We start from the raw sequence: 6,000 nt of genomic DNA on the forward strand, positions 1-6,000 counted from the left end.
GTTGACACAGCATAGGTTTTGGACACAGAATGAATGTGGTCTAATGAACTTAAAATATTTTTTTTTGTCCTTGAGCAATCACTATGCTGTTGAATATTAATCCTCTCAAAAAAATGTTTGAAGAAATTTTCTTTTTATTTATGAAATCTGAAATGAGAAAAATTTAACCCCCTCCCCACCATTTTTTTTTCACATCCCCTTTTCCCTTTTTTCAAAACTGATCTCAATTCAAATTTCTAATGGAGTTTGCAACAATAACTACTCATTTAAATACATCATAAAATATTAAAATGTAACAAAAAGTGCTTGTTATCACTGAATGGTAAAGATTGTTTTAATTTATCAGTTGGTAGTAAAAGTGAATATACATTGTGTATTGTATAAAACAATGATTTAAGTTGATTCAACTACTATTCTGGACAAAGAAAGATAACTCCAATCAATGGAAAATTTCTTGCTATTGCACAATATTGTGCAATTAGATATTTCTTGCTATTGCACAATACTGTGCAATTGAAAATATTTGCTATTGCACAATACTGTGCAATTGAAAATTTCTTGCTATTGCACAATACTGTGCAATTGAAGATTTCTTGCTATTCCTGAATACTGTGCAATTGAAAATATCTTGCTATTGCACAATACTTAATATAATAATTTTGGATCCTGATTTGAACCAACTTGAAAACTGGGCCCATAATCAAAAATCTAAGTACATGATTAAATTCAGCATATAAAAAAAGCCAAAGAATTCAATTTTTATTAAAATCAAACTTAGTTTAATTTTGGACCCTTTGGTATTTAATGTAGACCAATTTGAAAACGGGACTAAAAATTAAGAATCTACATACACAGTTAGATTTGGCATATCAAAGAACCCCAATTATTCAATTTTTGATGAAATCAAACAAAAGTTAATTTTGGACCCCGATTTGGACCAACTTGAAAACTGGGCCAATAATCAAAAATCTAAGTACATTTTAAGATGCAGCATATCAAAGAACCCCAAGGATTCAATTTTTGTTAAAATCAAACTAAGTTTAATTTTGGACCCTTTGGACCTTAATGTAGACCAATTGGAAAACGGGACCAAAAATTAAGAATCTACATACACAGTTAGATCCGGCATATCAAAGAACCCCAATTATTCAATTTTTGATGAAATCAAACAAAGTTTAATTTTGGACCCCGATTTGGACCAACTTGAAAACTGGGCCAATAATCAAAAATCTAAGTACATTTTTAGATTCAGCATATCAAAGAACCCCAAGGATTTACGGGATTCAATTTTTGTTAAAATCAAACTAAGTTTAATTTTGGACCCTTTGGACCTTAATGTAGACCAATTTTAAAACGGGACCAAAAATTAAGAATCTACATACACAGTTAGATTCAGCATATCAAGGAACCCCAAGTATTCAATTTTTGACGAAATCAAACAAAGTTTAATTTTAGACCCTTTGGGCCCCTTATTTCTAAACTGTTGGGACCAAAACTTCCAAAATCAATCCCAACCTTCTTTTTATGGTCATAAACCTTGTGTTTAAATTTCATAGATTTCTATTTACTTATAGTAAAGTTATGGTGCGAAAACCAAGAAAAATGCTTATTTGGGCCCCTTTTTGGCCCCTAATTCCTAAACTGTTGGGACCTCAACTCCCAAAATCAATCCCAACCTTCCTTTTGTGGTCCTTAACTTTGTGTTTAAATTTCATAGATTTCTATTTACTTATAGTAAAGTTATGGTGCGAAAACCAAGAAAAATGCTTATTTGGGCCCCTTTTTGGCCCCTAATCCCTAAACTGTTGGGACCTCAACTCCCAAAATCAATCCCAACCTTCCTTTTGTGGTCATAAACCTTGTGTTTAAATTTCATTGATTTCTATTCACTTATACTAAAGTTATTGTGCGAAAACCAAGAATAATGCTTATTTGGGCCCTTTTTTGGCCCCTAATTCCTAAACTGTTGAAACCAAAACTCCCAAAATCAATCCCAACCTTCCTTTTGTGGTCATATTAGGCCAACCTTAAAAATAAGTTTGTTTGCAGTTTTCCGACTGTATCTTCAGACTGAAGGGTCGGTAGGTAGGAAAAATATTTTATTTTATCAGCCAAAATACAGTTTAAATAAGCAGTTACACTAAACCAAGTTTCTTGTGAAGAAAAAAAAACATTTTAAAACAACAAACACTGGACATGCTGAAAACCAACATCAAATGAACAGGCATTTTCAGATAAAAAAACTTTTTAACCAAAACTGAAACTTTAACATAGTGTCATTATCCAATTTATGACATACAATATGGTATAATTATCAAATACTGGAACACTTATAAACAAGGAATGTCATTATGACTAGAACTGTTTTAAAGAAATATTTTCAGACATGTATGCTTCTTGACTAGAATGTGTTCATGAGTAGAGTATTTTCATCAGAAAAATGTAGATATTTTATAAGGCAATGTATTAAAGAGTGTATTTTTAATAAAAAAAAAAAATAACCATTGAATCTTCCTCAATTGAAAAAAAGGCAACTTGAAAAAAAAGTATTAAGACATTCGACTGTTTTCATATTTCTAACAATATTTAATTATATGTGATAAGGTTATATTTTTGCCAGGCTTTAACGAAAACCAAAGAAATCTAAAGTTTGGGGTGAAATCCATAGCACCCCATTAAAAGTAAATGGTCTGTACTGAAATGTTTTTAATGCATAAAAAAATTGGCAGCATAGCTCCTAAGGACATGTTTTAATTGAATTCACACAGGCCACACAGTTTGAGTATATTTAATATTGTAAGAAAGAGAATAATTGCAATGAGTGGGGCAGCCCCCCTTATCCTAAAGGAGCATACTCATTGCAATCGAAGATAGATTTAATATAGAGAGAGTATATTTATTTTTCAAGCTAACCATTCATTTTCTCTACATCTTTGTGTAGTTAGGGTTGCTTCTTATTGATTTGGCATGATCTATATCCATTAACATTTCAAATGAGCCCTTCCTCCGTACAGGCGTGTTTACATATATCCATGAAGATGTAAGTCACGGAGGAGTGGTTTCATCTTTGTCGTCTTCACAACGATTTGTAGAAAATATGCCATACTTCAAGCTGCTGTCGAATTATTTAACCACTGAAATTGGTTCCATAAAGTCAGGCTCCACAGATTCTGTACCCGATTTGTTTGAGACAGAATGGTTATCGTGTCAGTTATGAATATCCGCTGCATCATCGTCAATGATATCATCACACATCATTACATGTGCCTGAATCTGTATAAACAGTTTATTAATAAACTTTTTTGTTTGTTATTTGTCTTAAAATTGACACGAGACGACAGTGTAAAGTACTCCTCCGTGACTTCATGGATACCTGTAAACAATTTCCATGTGCTTTATCATTAAATGGTCACATGAACGCTTGACGGGAAGCTAAGACAAACCGAACTTGAAATGCGTAATTGACCCAGACTTTAAATCATTTCCGGAAAGAACCCAAAGTTCCGGATCGCGTCAATAGAAGTATTAAAAAAAAATTCTTCAAATTTAAAGCAATAAAATTTTCACAGTCGGGAGGATTTTCAAGGGTCGGTCGGTAAACTGCAAACAAACAATATTTTAATTTGGTGTAGTATGGTCTATTATTAAAACGAAATGTGCAACATATGTGGTAATTATATTAGATGAAAATGTAAAGAAGACTTGAATGATTAAACATCTATGTTAAGATAACTTTGTTGATAATCAAACGTGCTGATTGATCTTACTTATACTTAATTGCCTTAAAATGATGATATATTATGGTATATTTAAAACTCTTAATGTGCAACAGATGTGTTAATCATATCAAATTGAATTGTTATGAAAAGCACAAGCGATCAACTATAACATATCAGTGTGAAAAAGAGGTCAACTAAAAAGTTATTATCTAGAAATTGACAATGAGGGTCGGTTGAAAACAAAACTTTACGACAAAAGAGATGATTTCAGCTTTCCAATTGTGAACTTTCCTTTTCTAAGTAGCAACATTCCAGCAGCACCTGCATACGGGATATATATCTCCCAATTGATACGATATTCCCGTGCTTGCATTTCCTATCATGATGTTCTTGATAGAGGGTTACTGCTCACAAGGAAGCTATTAAACCAAGAGTTCCAAATGGTGAAGTTTAAATCATCCCTTCGTAAATTTTACGGACGCCATCACGAGTTGGTTGACCGTTATGGAATAACCGTTTCACAAATGATATCGGATATGTTCCTTACGTCGTAACTACAATCCCCTTCCCTTTCATGAATGTGACCTACTGAATAAGACTATTTACCGGATTTGTAATCACATAAGCAACACGACGGGTGCCACATGTGGAGCAGGATTTGCTTACCCTTCCGGAGCACCTGAGATCACCCCTAGTTTTTGGTGGGGTTCGTGTTGTTTATTCTTTAGTTTTCCATGTTGTGTCATGTGTACTATTGTTTTTCTGTTTGTCTTTTTCATTTTTAGCCATGGCGTTGTCAGTTTGTTTTAGATTTATGAGTTTGACTGTCCCTTTGGTATCTTTCGTCCCTCTTTTAAGCTTAACCAGCAACGAATCAGTATGAACAGGTAAAGATTTTGACGGAATAATATGTTATTAGTAGTTCACATCAGCTACGTTTATACAAGATATTGATAAACGGGTTTTAACTCAGCAATGACCACTGATAGAAAAAATATTGACAAACAAACATGTACGCCAAACAATGATTATTTTATTCAAATATATTTGATGTCTTGCAGTTCACGTATAAGAAACTCTCCTTGTTTTTGGTGATGACATATGGTTAGACAAGAGTCAAATGCTTATATGTTTTATGTGATCGCTGATGTAAATTACATCTAACAATATATAGTACCAGTATAGGAGAAACAAGACGGGTATCACTACTGGAGCATGAACTGCTTACTCTTCTGGAACAACTCACTAAAGTAATGTTGAATATATCAGACGGAACCAAAAATACTTGAAGCTGGATCCTACCACCGTCTACTAGATTTTCTCGCTGTGTTGAAGACCAATTGCTGGCCTTTGGTGGGTTTTTTGCTCTTCTGTTAAGTTGTTTCTTTGAAACATTTCCCATTTCCATTCTCAATTTTATGACATATTACATACAGTGCTTTCCTAATAAACCGAAAATTTCCTTTATAAATTAATTTGAAAAGATCATCAAATTCAGGTTGAGATGCAGAAATGATCAAATATAAGAAATCATGAATTAGCCCTGGTTGCATTTTTTATTGTATCGAAACACTGAAGATTTTGAAAAAATAGTTGTTGACAAGGGTCATTTGTGTATACAATTATTTTGTATGATGATGAAATGCAATACTTGATCTGGGACAAGATATTTCTGGTTAAATTTATTTCAAACTGGAAAATTGAAATCAAATGACTTGGTGAATATGTTTGTTAATGGAAATATCAAATAAGATTCAAAAGGAAGAAATTGATATTTAATTTATTATTTTTTTAATCTCTGATGTCTGTAATCGTATGTAATATTTCTACAATTAATTCTTCATATCCATCATCACACTATTTATCACAACAACCTGAAAAATATCAAACTGTTTAAATAAGCTGTACTGAGAAAATACAAAGAAGTAAGGCTATGTAAGTTTCTTCTTCCTTGTTGAATATACAACTCGAAATATTGTATTTACCCAAGTTGCTACTATCAAGTGAATATAAAAGGATTTGAAATCAAAACAAATTTTTAAAATTTACAATTTATGGTTTGGCAGTACGGTTAACGTAGTTTCGAGAATAATAGTTTTCACAAGGCATTGAATAATTGTATTCAGAAATTCATTTTTTATTCACCCATCATCTTAGTTTCTTGCACAGATTTCGTATTGATTTTGAGATATTTAAGAAAATCAAGAAATTGTATTACTATTTATCTTTTGTATACCGTTTTCGACATTTCTATTTGTTTAGTAACTTTGATCTCAGGTCA

This window comes from Mytilus galloprovincialis, chromosome 5 (assembly GCF_965363235.1).
Source record: "Mytilus galloprovincialis chromosome 5, xbMytGall1.hap1.1, whole genome shotgun sequence".
Classification (NCBI taxonomy): Eukaryota; Metazoa; Mollusca; class Bivalvia; order Mytilida; family Mytilidae; genus Mytilus; species Mytilus galloprovincialis.